The 17,610-nt window shown below is 36.0% G+C and overlaps 3 pseudogenes; all 3 read left to right on the forward strand.

The window, feature by feature from the left end:
- The first annotated feature begins 4,676 nt into the window (after window positions 1-4,676).
- On the forward strand, window positions 4,677-4,795 carry LOC148506136 (5S ribosomal RNA; annotated as a pseudogene).
- Window positions 4,796-9,731: 4,936 nt separating this feature from the next.
- LOC148506137 (5S ribosomal RNA) lies at window positions 9,732-9,850 on the forward strand (annotated as a pseudogene).
- A 4,941-nt stretch (window positions 9,851-14,791) lies between these two features.
- On the forward strand, window positions 14,792-14,910 carry LOC148506138 (5S ribosomal RNA; annotated as a pseudogene).
- The last annotated feature ends 2,700 nt before the right edge of the window (window positions 14,911-17,610 follow it).

Here is a 17,610-nt window from a genome sequence, read left to right on the forward strand (position 1 = left end):
TATGTCTAATGGGTTTGATCATGTTGCCGCATTGATGAATTATGATAAGTTATTATGTGATTTTAGATTCCAAATTATTTTTTATCAAATAGCAATATGTGGGCTGAGAATTGTTTTTTAATATAACTTAAAGTCTAACATGTGTTTTTTAATAATCTTAGATAACGTTGAGAGTATGGGCGGAAGTGATTCATCTAACGTTTATGCCAGGAGTACGTTAGAATCTGGATGACGCTACTTATGTCCCCATAGAAACAGAAGGCCTGCTTGCGGAGTTATGGTGATGCGGAGGGCGGAAGCAAGACAGCAGCCATCGCGAGAACGGGTAGGAGAAGGGCGGATGTGATGGATGTGGACGCTGCCCCCAGGACGGAGGAACGGAAGACCTGATTGTGGGCGGAAGGGAGCTGACACCGCGAGAAGAGTGGATGTGATGGAAGTCGATGATGCTGCCTCCAGGACGGAGGTGTGATGTTTCAACCTATCCGGGTCCTGAAAGAGAGCGGCAAGATACCAGATGTGATGTTCTAATTAAGGGCGGAAGTGATAGAGAGAAGACGGACTTTGCCCTTTTGTTATGTGAAGATTTATTGTTTTTAAAATATAAAATATAAATAGATATAATGCAATGGAATTGAGTTGCAGTGGCACTTATCCATCCTATGTCAATTTACTATTTTGATCAATATTAGTGCATGTGCCAAACAGGAAGTGATGCGCTTGTCTAATCTCTGATGAATTAAGGTGGGGGTATAAAAGGGAGAGGGCCCCACCATAACAGTATCCCCTTGATGAAGTCCCCAGGATGAAACGCATTGGGAGTGAATCAGCCTTGCCTCTTGAACCAATGAATGAGCAAAATACTTTCCACTTTCCTCATATAAGCTATTAACTTATTTATTCTCTTAAAAAGACAAGTTTCTTTTTTAAAGTGAATATTATATGCTGAGTTTTTTTAGACCTTTTCCTCTGATTTTATCCACCGGTCTTAAAAGGGTCTATTGTGTTTTATATGTATACGTTTTTATCTATTTCTATGTATTTTGTGTACTTATTAAATTGTTGAATTATTTATTTATAAGCACTGGCACTTTCATTTTTTATCACATTGTGAGCTTTATTTAATTTTATTAAGGATTAATGCACTTTGGTAAACCAGTCACTCTGTAGTCATTTTATTTTTCTATACATTTTCTAATACTTTTACCAGTATTATTTATTTGACTTTGAGCTGATGCCTATTAACACTGGGTTGGGTTGACACAATTGTATTTAGTATCATAAGATACATCACTTATAAAGATATTATATTTTGGCGCCATACCCACCTATTTTTCTTTACACTATTTTTTGATATGTTTTGGGCTGAGGCGGCCTACACATTCAAAATTATGTTTAGAAATAGAGATCGTATTAATAAGAGAAGTGATTTTTGTCAAAAAAATTTTAATGAATGGAATTCACCTTATAAAAAAGCTCCCATAGAAAACATGGATAATATGTTTTGGGAGATGGAGAAAATGCTGACAAAAGAAATAAAGGCATGGTGGGATGTTAGAGGATTAGAGTACTATATATCTGTGAATAGAATTCCCAGGGGCTTAAGACTCCTAAAAAAATCCCACGTTTGGCATGGAAAATCCGGACTTCCTAAAAAGTCGGGATAGCATTCTGCATAAGTGCTCTTTGGATTTAATGAAATTGATAATAGAAGAAAAAAAGATTGTATTGTCCAATTTGGAAAAAGATATTTCAAATATGGTAGTGGTAATGGAAGAATCTAAAGAAAAAGAGGAATACAAGATTAATGAAAAAGTTTTAACTAAAAAAGTGGAAAAGGTGGAAGAAATTGTCATGCAGAGCAAGGAAAGAAAATTCATCAGAGACAAAAAAGACTATGAGCAGAATAGAATTAAGAATTGGAGTAGATTTTATGGACAAGAAAGGGCATCTAGAAAATTGCAAGTAGATGAAGGACAAAGTTGGACTACAGTCCCTAGAAGAAGATTTGATCGTAGGAGAGAACAGGCAAATGAACTCACCTCCAGACCCAGAACAAGTCACATGAAAAATAGATTTACTACTCTACAATGTTTAGATTCCAACAGCGACAGTGATTTTTTTATCCCCAGGACAGGATCTTTTAACGAGCAACAAAAAAACCACTTTCAGGGAAACTATAAGGACAGCCTCCCCCTTAAAAAGAATGTACAGAGAAGAGGAATACAGGGAGGCCGGAGGAAGAAATACAAAAAGGCGACACCTGTAGTGGACCCTCTTAAGAAAGGCATTTTTAACTTATCTAAACACAATCTAAGTAAATCAGAGATCTCTTTGCTCAGTAAAGGTTTGAACTTTGCTCCCACTAGTAATATGAACAAGTTTGACACCTTCAGTGATTTAAACAAATATGTACGTAACCTAACTTTGAAAAGACATTTTTTAAGGAAGGAATCAGCACCTATGAGAAATTACAACGAATCCCTTTCAAAATCCAGACTAAAAGGGAAATCTACTTACTACCCTTTAGAGTCCAAAGGAAATTATATAAGCGTGTTTTACGACATGGTTAAAAAGGATTTATGTGAAAATGAAATAAGCAATATTAAGAAACAGAATTTAAATAATAGGGAAAAAGAAGCCTTGAAGAATCTCAAAGAGAACAGAGATTTAGTGATAAAACCGGCTGACAAAGGGGGAGGGTTAGTCATTATGGACTATGATTATTATCTCAAAGAAGCCCATAGACTATTGGATGATGTGAATTCATACTAGAAGCTGGATAATGATCCAGTTAACAATTACATAGATGAATTAAAGACCATTTTGGTACATGGTCTGCATAACAACATCATCAACAAAGAGGAATTCCAATTTCTGATGAATACTAACCCTCGAATCCCTATATTTTATTTTTTGCCCAAGATACATAAATCGCTAACAGAACCCCCGGGCAGGCCTATTATAGTGGGTATTGATTCACTGACTTCTAATTTATCTAAATTTGTGGACCTTTTTCTTCAAAAATATGTAATCGAATTAGAATCTTACCTTAAAGATATCACGAATATGTTGCAGTGTCTAGAGGGAGTCCAGTGGAAACAGAGTTATAACTGATCAACCATAGATGTGCAATCCCTCTACACATGTATAGAGCACACAAAAGGTATAAATGCAGCAAGGGAATCCTTGAGTTGGATGGTACTATGGATGTTTTACAAAGAGAATTCTTATGTGATCTTATGTGTTTTATACTTAACCACAATTATTTTAAGTTTTTAAATCAAATTTATCGTCAAATATGCGGCACGGCTATGGGCACCACTTTTGCACCAAGCTTTGCAAATTTGTTTATGGGATGTTGGGAGAATTGTTACATTTATACCAACAACCCATTTAGGACGAACCTATTTTTGTATAAAAGATATATTGACGATATATTGATTATTTGGGAAGGCATAGAGGCAAGTTTTAACCAATTTTTAATTCATATTTCAAACAACAACATGAATCTTAAATTCACGTCTAATTTTAACACTACTAAAATAGAATTTTTGGATTTGGTACTATCATTGGTGGCATCTGTACTAAGAACTTTATTAAAACCGTGGATGCTAATAGCTACCTGCATTTTAAGAGTTGCCATTTTGATAAATGGAAGAGGAATATTCCTTACTCTCAATTCCACAGAATAAGATGTAATTGTAGTGACAATAAGACGTGTGAGGAACAACTTGAAATATATACAGGAAGATTCAGAGAAAAGGAATACCCAGAGACGATTCTTTGCTACTGCACTTCAAAAAACTAAATCGTTGAACAGACCAGAACTCCTTAAATACAAGGTGGAAGTATCAGGTAAACCAGAGAAAATACCTTTCGTTACTTCATTTAATGGTCATGAGGGTCAAATTAGAAAAGCATTCAATAAGAATTGGAACATTCTTTTAATGGACCCAGTATTACAAAACATCCTACCACCAAAACCACAAATTGTTTATAGGAATTCCAAAAATGTAAAAGATCTAATAGCACCAAGCATGTTTCCGGAAAAGAAAACTACAGTGACATCTAACACGCTTAAATGCAATGGTAGCTATAAGTGCGGCCATTGCAATATTTGTAGGTTTGTTCACCCTAAAAGAAAAACTTTTTCAAACTCAGAGGGGTCAAAGGAGTTCAAAATAAAAGACTTTATGAACTGTAACTCCACTTTGGTTATTTACTTACTGGAATGCACCTGTGGCCTCAAATACGTGGGCAAAACTAAAAGACTATTGGAAATAAGGATCCAGGAACATACCCGCAACATACGTAATAAAATAGAAGGACATGCGGTCTACAAGCATTTTTCCCTAGTACATAATTCCAATCCGGAAGATATAACATTCAAGGCCATTGAACATGTCAAATTAGGGGAAAGAGGAGGAGACCTTGGAAACCTTCTTTCAAGGCGCGAAATGTACTGGTTATTTGAACTGGACACTTTGACACCAAAGGGATTCAATGAATACTATGAGATTGCTCCATTCTTGTAGTGGTAATTTTCCATCTACCAATATACCACACAGTTGATCCAATATTGGTAATGGTTGAGGGCCTGATCAGTACCTTGGAGGGTGACCTAATTGAGAAGATCAGGTATGGTAGATTGACGAGAGATTGTCACCTTTCTTCATTGCAGCCATACCACTGGATGTATGCCCAATACCATCTGATCTTGGAAGCTAAGCACCCGTGGGCCTGGTTAGTACTGGGATGGGAGACCTCCTGGGAATACCAGGTGCTGCAGAGATTCCAGTAGGTGACAATTTCCTGATGGGAACATGAGCAATGAAGATTGAAGTCCAAAGAACATATGGAACTGAAAGAATCCTTGAACACTGAGCCAGCAAATAATATGTGACACACATAAGTGTACTTGCAAAACTGTAATGAGGATTACAAATATGTTAAAAATGTTGGAGTCCTTATACGAAGAACTATCTATTTGAACTTTTTATCAATTCCCTCTATTGTGAAAAAAACTACAAAAAAATCATATACAATTTTTCATATGTCTAATGGGTTTGATCATGTTGCCGCATTGATGAATTATGATAAGTTATTATGTGATTTTAGATTCCAAATGATTTTTTATCAAATAGCAATATGTGGGCTGAGAATTGTTTTTTAATATAACTAAAAGTCTAACATGTGTTTTTTAATAATCTTAGATAACGTTGAGAGTATGGGCGGAAGTGATTCATCTAACGTTTATGCCAGGAGTACGTTAGAATCTGGATGACGCTACTTATGTCCCCATAGAAACAGAAGGCCTGCTTGCGGAGTTATGGTGATGCGGAGGGCGGAAGCAAGACAGCAGCCATCGCGAGAACGGGTAGGAGAAGGGCGGATGTGATGGATGTGGACGCTGCCCCCAGGATGGAGGAACGGAAGACCTGATTGTGGGCGGAAGGGAGCTGACACCGCGAGAAGAGTGGATGTGATGGAAGTCGATGACGCTGCCTCCAGGACGGAGGTGTGATGTTTCAACCTATCCGGGTCCTGAAAGAGAGCGGCAAGATACCAGATGTGATGTACTAATTAAGGGCGGAAGTGATAGAGAGAAGACGGACTTTGCCCTTTTGTTATGTGAAGATTTATTGTTTTTAAAATATAAAATATAAATAGATATAATGCAATGGAATTGAGTTGCAGTGGCACTTATCCATCCTATGTCAATTTACTATTTTGATCAATATTAGTGCATGTGCCAAACAGGAAGTGATGCGCTTGTCTAATCTCTGATGAATTAAGGTGGGGGTATAAAAGGGAGAGGGCCCCACCATAACAGTATCCCCTTGATGAAGTCCCCAGGATGAAACGCATTGGGAGTGAATCAGCCTTGCCTCTTGAACCAATGAATGAGCAAAATACTTTCCACTTTCCTCATATAAGCTATTAACTTATTTATTCTCTTAAAAAGACAAGTTTCTTTTTTAAAGTGAATATTATATGCTGAGTTTTTTTAGACCGTTTCCTCTGATTTTATCCACCGGGCTTAAAAGGGTCTATTGTGTTTTATATGTATACGTTTTTATCTATTTCTATGTATTTTGTGTACTTATTAAATTGTTGAATTATTTATTTATAAGCACTGGCACTTTCATTTTTTATCACATTGTGAGCTTTATTTAATTTTATTAAGGATTAATGCACTTTGGTAAACCAGTCACTCTGTAGTCATTTTATTTTTCTATACATTTTCTAATACTTTTACCAGTATTATTTATTTGACTTTGAGCTGATGCCTATTAACACTGGGTTGGGTTGACACAATTGTATTTAGTATCATAAGATACATCACTTATAAAGATATTATATTTTGGCGCCATACCCACCTATTTTTCTTTACACTATTTTTTGATATGTTTTGGGCTGAGGCGGCCTACACATTCAAAATTATGTTTAGAAATAGAGATCGTATTAATAAGAGAAGTGATTTTTGTCAAAAAAATTTTAATGAATGGAATTCACCTTATAAAAAAGCTCCCATAGAAAACATGGATAATATGTTTTGGGAGATGGAGAAAATGCTGACAAAAGAAATAAAGGCATGGTGGGATGTTAGAGGATTAGAGTACTATATATCTGTGAATAGAATTCCCAGGGGCTTAAGACTCCTAAAAAAATCCCACGTTTGGCATGGAAAATCCGGACTTCCTAAAAAGTCGGGATAGCATTCTGCATAAGTGCTCTTTGGATTTAATGAAATTGATAATAGAAGAAAAAAAGATTGTATTGTCCAATTTGGAAAAAGATATTTCAAATATGGTAGTGGTAATGGAAGAATCTAAAGAAAAAGAGGAATACAAGATTAATGAAAAAGTTTTAACTAAAAAAGTGGAAAAGGTGGAAGAAATGGTCATGCAGAGCAAGGAAAGAAAATTCATCAGAGACAAAAAAGACTATGAGCAGAATAGAATTAAGAATTGGAGTAGATTTTATGGACAAGAAAGGGCATCTAGAAAATTGCAAGTAGATGAAGGACAAAGTTGGACTACAGTCCCTAGAAGAAGATTTGATCGTAGGAGAGAACAGGCAAATGAACTCACCTCCAGACCCAGAACAAGTCACATGAAAAATAGATTTACTACTCTACAATGTTTAGATTCCAACAGCGACAGTGATTTTTTTATCCCCAGGACAGGATCTTTTAACGAGCAACAAAAAAACCACTTTCAGGGAAACTATAAGGACAGCCTCCCCCTTAAAAAGAATGTACAGAGAAGAGGAATACAGGGAGGCCGGAGGAAGAAATACAAAAAGGCGACACCTGTAGTGGACCCTCTTAAGAAAGGCATTTTTAACTTATCTAAACACAATCTAAGTAAATCAGAGATCTCTTTGCTCAGTAAAGGTTTGAACTTTGCTCCCACTAGTAATATGAACAAGTTTGACACCTTCAGTGATTTAAACAAATATGTACGTAACCTAACTTTGAAAAGACATTTTTTAAGGAAGGAATCAGCACCTATGAGAAATTACAACGAATCCCTTTCAAAATCCAGACTAAAAGGGAAATCTACTTACTACCCTTTAGAGTCCAAAGGAAATTATATAAGCGTGTTTTACGACATGGTTAAAAAGGATTTATGTGAAAATGAAATAAGCAATATTAAGAAACAGAATTTAAATAATAGGGAAAAAGAAGCCTTGAAGAATCTCAAAGAGAACAGAGATTTAGTGATAAAACCGGCTGACAAAGGGGGAGGGTTAGTCATTATGGACTATGATTATTATCTCAAAGAAGCCCATAGACTATTGGATGATGTGAATTCATACTAGAAGCTGGATAATGATCCAGTTAACAATTACATAGATGAATTAAAGACCATTTTGGTACATTGTCTGCATAACAACATCATCAACAAAGAGGAATTCCAATTTCTGATGAATACTAACCCTCGAATCCCTATATTTTATTTTTTGCCCAAGATACATAAATCGCTAACAGAACCCCCGGGCAGGCCTATTATAGTGGGTATTGATTCACTGACTTCTAATTTATCTAAATTTGTGGACCTTTTTCTTCAAAAATATGTAATCGAATTAGAATCTTACCTTAAAGATATCACGAATATGTTGCAGTGTCTAGAGGGAGTCCAGTGGAAACAGAGTTATAACTGATCAACCATAGATGTGCAATCCCTCTACACATGTATAGAGCACACAAAAGGTATAAATGCAGCAAGGGAATCCTTGAGTTGGATGGTACTATGGATGTTTTACAAAGAGAATTCTTATGTGATCTTATGTGTTTTATACTTAACCACAATTATTTTAAGTTTTTAAATCAAATTTATCGTCAAATATGTGGCACGGCTATGGGCACCACTTTTGCACCAAGCTTTGCAAATTTGTTTATGGGATGTTGGGAGAATTGTTACATTTATACCAACAACCCATTTAGGACGAACCTATTTTTGTATAAAAGATATATTGACGATATATTGATTATTTGGGAAGGCATAGAGGCAAGTTTTAACCAATTTTTAATTCATATTTCAAACAACAACATGAATCTTAAATTCACGTCTAATTTTAACACTACTAAAATAGAATTTTTGGATTTGGTACTATCATTGGTGGCATCTGTACTAAGAACTTTATTAAAACCGTGGATGCTAATAGCTACCTGCATTTTAAGAGTTGCCATTTTGATAAATGGAAGAGGAATATTCCTTACTCTCAATTCCACAGAATAAGATGTAATTGTAGTGACAATAAGACGTGTGAGGAACAACTTGAAATATATACAGGAAGATTCAGAGAAAAGGAATACCCAGAGACGATTCTTTGCTACTGCACTTCAAAAAACTAAATCGTTGAACAGACCAGAACTCCTTAAATACAAGGTGGAAGTATCAGGTAAACCAGAGAAAATACCTTTCGTTACTTCATTTAATGGTCATGAGGGTCAAATTAGAAAAGCATTCAATAAGAATTGGAACATTCTTTTAATGGACCCAGTATTACAAAACATCCTACCACCAAAACCACAAATTGTTTATAGGAATTCCAAAAATGTAAAAGATCTAATAGCACCAAGCATGTTTCCGGAAAAGAAAACTACAGTGACATCTAACATGCTTAAATGCAATGGTAGCTATAAGTGCGGCCATTGCAATATTTGTAGGTTTGTTCACCCTAAAAGAAAAACTTTTTCAAACTCAGAGGGGTCAAAGGAGTTCAAAATAAAAGACTTTATGAACTGTAACTCCACTTTGGTTATTTACTTACTGGAATGCACCTGTGGACTCAAATACGTGGGCAAAACTAAAAGACTATTGGAAATAAGGATCCAGGAACATACCCGCAACATACGTAATAAAATAGAAGGACATGCGGTCTACAAGCATTTTTCCCTAGTACATAATTCCAATCCGGAAGATATAACATTCAAGGCCATTGAACATGTCAAATTAGGGGAAAGAGGAGGAGACCTTGGAAACCTTCTTTCAAGGCGCGAAATGTACTGGTTATTTGAACTGGACACTTTGACACCAAAGGGATTCAATGAATACTATGAGATTGCTCCATTCTTGTAGTGGTAATTTTCCATCTACCAATATACCACACAGTTGATCCAATATTGGTAATGGTTGAGGGCCTGATCAGTACCTTGGAGGGTGACCTAATTGAGAAGATCAGGTATGGTAGATTGATGAGAGATTGTCACCTTTCTTCATTGCAGCCATACCACTGGATGTATGCCCAATACCATCTGATCTTGGAAGCTAAGCACCCGTGGGCCTGGTTAGTACTGGGATGGGAGACCTCCTGGGAATACCAGGTGCTGCAGAGATTCCAGTAGGTGACAATTTCCTGATGGGAACATGAGCAATGAAGATTGAAGTCCAAAGAACATATGGAACTGAAAGAATCCTTGAACACTGAGCCAGCAAATAATATGTGACACACATAAGTGTACTTGCAAAACTGTAATGAGGATTACAAATATGTTAAAAATGTTGGAGTCCTTATACGAAGAACTATCTATTTGAACTTTTTATCAATTCCCTCTATTGTGAAAAAAACTACAAAAAAATCATATACAATTTTTCATATGTCTAATGGGTTTGATCATGTTGCCGCATTGATGAATTATGATAAGTTATTATGTGATTTTAGATTCCAAATTATTTTTTATCAAATAGCAATATGTGGGCTGAGAATTGTTTTTTAATATAACTTAAAGTCTAACATGTGTTTTTTAATAATCTTAGATAACGTTGAGAGTATGGGCGGAAGTGATTCATCTAACGTTTATGCCAGGAGAACGTTAGAATCTGGATGACGCTACTTATGTCCCCATAGAAACAGAAGGCCTGCTTGCGAAGTTATGGTGATGCGGAGGGCGGAAGCAAGACAGCAGCCATCGCGAGAACGGGCAGGAGAAGGGCGGATGTGATGGATGTGGACGCTGCCCCCAGGACGGAGGAACGGAAGACCTGATTGTGGGCAGAAGGGAGCTGACACCGCGAGAAGAGCGGATGTGATGGAAGTCGATGACGCTGCCTCCAGGACGGAGGTGTGATGTTTCAACCTATCCGGGTCCTGAAAGAGAGCGGCAAGATACCAGATGTGATGTACTAATTAAGGGCGGAAGTGATAGAGAGAAGACGGACTTTGCCCTTTTGTTATGTGAAGATTTATTGTTTTTAAAATATAAAATATAAATAGATATAATGCAATGGAATTGAGTTGCAGTGGCACTTATCCATCCTATGTCAATTTACTATTTTGATCAATATTAGTGCATGTGCCAAACAGGAAGTGATGCGCTTGTCTAATCTCTGATGAATTAAGGTGGGGGTATAAAAGGGAGAGGGCCCCACCATAACAGTATCCCCTTGATGAAGTCCCCTTGATGAAACGCATTGGGAGTGAATCAGCCTTGCCTCTTGAACCAATGAATGAGCAAAATACTTTCCACTTTCCTCATATAAGCTATTAACTTATTTATTCTCTTAAAAAGACAAGTTTCTTTTTTAAAGTGAATATTATATGCTGAGTTTTTTTAGACCTTTTCCTCTGATTTTATCCACCGGTCTTAAAAGGGTCTATTGTGTTTTATATGTATACGTTTTTATCTATTTCTATGTGTTTTGTGTACTTATTAAATTGTTGAATTATTTATTTATAAGCACTGGCACTTTCATTTTTTATCACATTGTGAGCTTTATTTAATTTTATTAAGGATTAATGCACTTTGGTAAACCAGTCGCTCTGTAGTCATTTAATTTTTCTATACATTTTCTAATACTTTTACCAGTATTATTTATTTGACTTTGAGTTGATGCCTATTAACAATGGGTTGGGTTGACCAAATTGTATTTAGTATCATAAGATACATCACTTATAAAGATATTATATTTTGGTGCCATACCCACCTATTTTTCTTTACACTATTTTTTGGTATATTTTGGGTTGAGGCGGCCTACACATTCAAAATTATGTTTAGAAATAGAGATCGTATTAATAAGAGAAGTGATTTTTGTCAAAAAAAATTTAATGAATGGAATTCCCCTTATAAAAATGCTCCCATAGAAAACATGGATAATATGTTTTGGGAGATGGAGAAAATGCTGACAAAAGAAATAAAGGCATGGTGGGATGTTAGAGGATTAGAGCACTATATATCTGTGAACAGAATTCCCAGGGGCTTAAGACTCCTAAAAAATCCCACGTTTGGCATGGAAAATCCGGACTTCCTAAAAAGTTGGAATAGCATTCTGCATAAGTGCTCTTTGGATTTAATGAGATTGATAATAGAAGAAAAAAAGATTGTATTGTCCAATTTGGAAAAAGATATTTCAAATATGGAAGTGGTAATGGAAGAATCTAAAGAAAAAGAGGAATACAAGATTAATGAAAAAGTTTTAACTAAAAAAGTGGAAAAGGTGGAAGAAATGGTCATGCAGAGCAAGGAAAGAAAATTAATCAGAGACAAAAAAGACTATGAGCAGAATAGAATTAAGAATTGGAGTAGATTTTATGGACAAGAAAGGGCAACTAGAAAATTGCAAGTAGATGAAGGACAGAGTTGGACTACAGTCCCTAGAAGAAGATTTGATCGTAGGAGAGAACAGGCAAATGAACTCACCTCCAGACCCACAACAAGTCGCATGAAAAATAGATTTACTACTCTACAATGTTTAGATTCCAACAGCGACAGTGATTTTTTTATCCCCAGGACAGGATCTTTTAACCAGCAACAGAAAAACCACTTTCAGGGAAACTATAAGGACAGCCTCCCCCTTAAAAAGAATGTACAGAGAAGAGGAATACGGGGAGGCAGGAGGAAGAAATACAAAAAGGCGACACCTGTAGTGGACCCTCTTAAGAAAGGCCTTTTTAACTTATCTAAACACAATCTAAGTAAATCAGAGATCTCTTTGCTCAGTAAAGGTTTGAACTTTGCTCCCACTAGTAATATGAACAAGTTTGACACCTTCAGTGATTTAAACAAATATGTACGTAACCTAACTTTGAAAAGACATTTTTTAAGGAAGGAATCAGCACCTATGAGAAATTATAACGAATCCCTTTCAAAATCCAGACTAAAAGGGAAATCTACTTACTACCCTTTAGAGTCCAAAGGAAATTATATAAGCGTGTTTTACGACATGGTTAAAAAGGATTTATGTGAAAATGAAATAAGCAAGATTAAGAAACAGAATTTAAATAATAGGGAAAAAGAAGCCTTGAAGAATCTCAAAGAGAACAGAGATTTAGTGATAAAACCGGCTGACAAACGGGGAGGGTTAGCCATTATGGACTATGATTATTATCTCAAAGAACCCCATAGACTATTGGATGATGTGAATTCATACGAGAAGCTGGATAATGATCCAGTTAACAATTACATAGATGAATTAAGGACCATTTTGGTACATGGTCTGCATAACAACATCATCAACAAAGAGGAATTCCAATTTCTGATAAATTCTAACCCTCGAATCCCTATATTTTATTTTTTGCCCAAGATACATAAATCACTAACAGAACCCCCGGGCAGTCCTATTATAGCGGGTATTGATTCACTGACTTCAAATTTATCTAAATTTGTGGACCTTTTTCTTCAAAAATATGTAATCAAATTAGAATCTTACCTTAAAGATACCACGAATATGTTGCAGTGTCTAGAGGGAGTCCAGTGGAAACAGAGTTATAACTGATCAACCATAGATGTGCAATCCCTCTACACATGTATAGAGCACACAAAAGGTATAAATGCAGCAAGGGAATCCTTGAGTTGGATGGTACTATGGATGTTTTACAAAGAGAAATCTTATGTGATCTTATGTGTTTTATACTTGACCACAATTATTTTAAGTTTTTAAATCAAATTTATCGTCAAATATGCGGCACGGCTATGGGCACCACTTTTGCACCAAGCTTCGCAAATTTGTTTATGGGATGTTGGGAGAATTGTTACATTTATACCAACAACCCATTTAGGACGAACCTAATTTTGTATAAAAGATATATTGACGATATATTGATTATTTGGGAAGGCATAGAGGCAAGTTTTAACCAATTTTTAATTCATATTTCAAACAACAACATGAATCTTAAATTCACGTCTAATTTTAACACTACTAAAATCGAATTTTTGGATTTGGTACTATCATCGGTGGAAGGTAGCATCTGTACTAAGAACTTTATTAAAACCGTGGATGCTAATAGCTACCTGCATTTTAAGAGTTGCCATTTGGATAAATGGAAGAGGAATATTCCTTACTCTCAATTCCACAGAATAAGACGTAATTGTAGTGACAATAAGACGTGTGAGGAACAACTTGAAATATATACAGGAAGATTCAGAGAAAAGGAATACCCAGAGACGATTCTTACTACTGCACTTCAAAAAACTAAATCGTTGAATAGACCAGAACTCCTTAAATACAAGGTGGAAGTATCAGGTAAATCGGAGAAAATACCTTTCGTTACTTCATTTAATGGTCATGAGGATCAAATTAGAAAAGCATTCAATAAGAATTGGAAGATTCTTTTAATGGACCCAGTATTACGAAACATCCTACCACCAAAACCACAAATTATTTATAAGAAGTCCAAAAATGTAAAAGATCTATTAGCACCAAGCATGCTGCCAGAAAAGAAAACTAAAGTGACATCTAACACGCTTAAATGCAATGGTAGCTATAAGTGCGGCCATTGCAATATTTGTAGGTTTGTTCACCCTAAAAGAAAAACTTTTACAAACTCAGAGGGGTCGAAGGAGTTCAAAATAAAAGACTTTATGAACTGTAACTCCACTTTGGTTATTTACTTACTGGAATGCACCTGTGGACTCAAATACGTGGGCAAAACTAAAAGACTATTGAAAATAAGGATCCAGGAACATATCCGCAAAATACGTAATAAAATAGAAGGACATGCGGTCTCCAAGCATTTTTCCCTAGTACATAATTCCAATCCGGAAGATATAACATTCAAGGCCATTGAACATGTCAAATTAGGGGAAAGAGGAGGAGACCTTGGAAACCTTCTTTCAAGGTGCGAAATGTACTGGTTATTTGAACTGGACACTTTGACACCAAAGGGATTCAATGAATACTATGAGATTGCTCCATTCTTGTAGTGGTAATTTTCCATCTACCAATATACCACACAGTTGATCCAATATTGGTAATGGTTGAGGGCCTGATCAGTACCTTGGAGGGTGACCTACTTGAGAAGATCAGGTATGGTAGATTGATGAGAGATTGTCACCTTTCTTCATTGCAGCCATACCACTGGATGTATGCCCAATACCATCTGATCTTGGAAGCTAAGCACCCGTGGGCCTGGTTAGTACTGGGATGGGAGACCTCCTGGGAATACCAGGTGCTGCAGAGATTCCAGTAGGTGACAATTTCCTGATGGGAACATGAGCAATGAAGATTGAAGTCCAAAGAACATATGGAACTGAAAGAATCCTTGAACACTGAGCCAGCAAATAATATGTGACACACATAAGTGTACATGCAAAACTGTAATGAGGATTACAAATATGTTAAAAATGTGGGAGTCCTTAAACGAAGAACTATCTATTTGAACTTTTTATCAATTCCCTCTATTATGAAAAAAACTACTAAAAAATCATATACAATTTTTCATATATCTAAGGGGTTTGATCATGTTGCCGCATTAATGAATTATGATAAGTTATTAAGTGATTTTAGTTTCCAAATAATTTTTTATCAAATAGCAATATGTGGGCTGAGAATTGTTTTTTAATATAACTTAAAGTCTAACATGTGTTTTTTAATAATCTTAGATAACGTTGAGAGTATGGGCGGAAGTGATTCATCTAACGTTTATGCCAGGAGTACGTTAGAATCTGGATGACGCTACTTATGTCCCCATAGAAACAGAAGGCCTGCTTGCGGAATTATGGTGACGCGGAGGGCGGAAGCAAGACAGCAGCCATCGCGAGAACGGGCAGGAGAAGGGCGGATGTGACGGATGTGGACGCTGCCCCCAGGACAGAGGAATGGAAGACCTGATTGTGGGCGGAAGGGAGCTGACACCGCGAGAAGAGCGGATGTGACGGAAGTTGATGACGCTGCCTCCAGGACGGAGGTGTGATGTTTCAACCTATCCGGGTCCTGAAAGAGAGTGGCAAGATACCAGATGTGATGTACTAATTAAGGGCGGAAGTGATAGAGAGAAGACGGACTTTGCCCTTTTGTTATGTGAAGATTTATTGTTTTTAAAACATAAAATATAAATAGATATAATGCAATGGAATTGAGTTGCAGTGGCACTTATCCATCCTGTGTCAATTTACTATTTTGATCAATATTAGTGCATGTGCCAAACAGGAAGTGATGCACTTGTCTAATCTCTGATGAATTAAGGTGGGGGTATAAAAGGGAGAGGGCCCCACCATAACAGTATCCCCTTGATGAAGTCCCCAGGATGAAACGCATTGGGAGTGAATCAGCCTTGCCTCTTGAACCAATGAATGAGCAAAATACTTTCCACTTTCCTCATATAAGCTATTAACTTATTTATTCTCTTAAAAAGACATGTTTCTTTTTTAAAGTGAATATTATATGCTGAGTTTTTTTAGACCTTTTCCTCTGATTTTATCCACCGGTCTTAAAAGGGTCTATTGTGTTTTATATGTATACGTTTTTATCTATTTCTATGTATTTTGTGTACTTATTAAATTGTTGAATTATTTATTTATAAGCACTGGCACTTTCATTTTTTATCACATTGTGAGCTTTATTTAATTTTATTAAGGATTAATGCACTTTGGTAAACCAGTCGCTCTGTAGTCATTTTATTTTTCTATACATTTTCTAATACTTTTACCAGTATTATTTATTTGACTTTGAGCTGACGCCTATTAACTTTGGGTTGGGTTGACACAATTGTATTTAGTATCATAAGATACATCACTTATAAAGATATTATATTTTGGCGCCATACCCACCTATTTTTCTTTACACTATTTTTTGGTATATTTTGGGTTGATGCGGCCTACACATCCAAAATTATGTTTAGAAATAAAGATCGTATTAATAAGAGAAGTGATTTTTGTCTAAAAAATTTTAATGAATGGAATTCCCCTTATAAAAATGCTCCCATAGAAAACATGGATAATATGTTTTGGGAGATGGAGAAAATACTGACAAAAGAAATAAAGGCATGGTGGGATGTTTGAGGATTAGAGCACTATATATCTGTGAACAGAATTCCCAGGTGCTTAAGACTCCTAAAAAATCCCACGTTTGGCATGGAAAATCCGGACTTCCTAAAAAGTTGGGATAGCATTCTGCATAAGTGCTCTTTGGATTTAATGAGATTGATAATAGAAGAAAAAAAGATTGTATTGTTCAATTTGGAAAAAGATATTTCAAATATGGAAGTGGTAATGGAAGAATCTAAAGAAAAAGAGGAATACAAGATTAATGAAAAAGTTTTAACTAAAAAAGTGGAAAAGGTGGAAGAAATGGTCATGCAGAGCAAGGAAAGAAAATTCATCAGAGACAAAAAAGACTATGAGCAGACTAGAATTAAGAATTGGAGTAGATTTTATGGACAAGAAAGTGCAACTAGAAAATTGCAAGTAGATGATGGACAGAGTTGGACTACAGTCCCTAGAAGAAGATCATAGGAGAGCACACTAAAATGAACTCACATCCAGACCCACAACAAGTCGCATGAAAAATAGATTTACTACTCTACAACGTTTAGATTCCAACAGCGACAGTGATTTTTTATCCCCAGGACAAGATATTTTAACAAGCAACAGTAAAACCACTTTCAGGGAAACTATAAGGACAGCCTCCCCCTTAAAAAGAATGTACGGAGAAGAGGAATACAGGGAGGCAGGAGGAAGAAATACAAAAAGGCGACACCTGTAGTGGACCCTCTTAAGAAAGGCATTTTTAACTTATCTAAACACAATCTAAGTAAATCTGAGATCTCTTTGCTCAGTAAAGGTTTGAACTTTGCTCCCACTAGTAATATGAACAAGTTTGACACCTTCAGTGACTTAAACAAATATGTACGTAATCTAACTTTGAAAAGACATTTTTTAAG

The sequence above is a fragment of the Taudactylus pleione genome, unplaced genomic scaffold (assembly GCF_031769625.1).
Source record: "Taudactylus pleione unplaced genomic scaffold, aTauple2 ptg000423l, whole genome shotgun sequence".
NCBI lineage: Eukaryota > Metazoa > Chordata > Amphibia > Anura > Myobatrachidae > Taudactylus > Taudactylus pleione.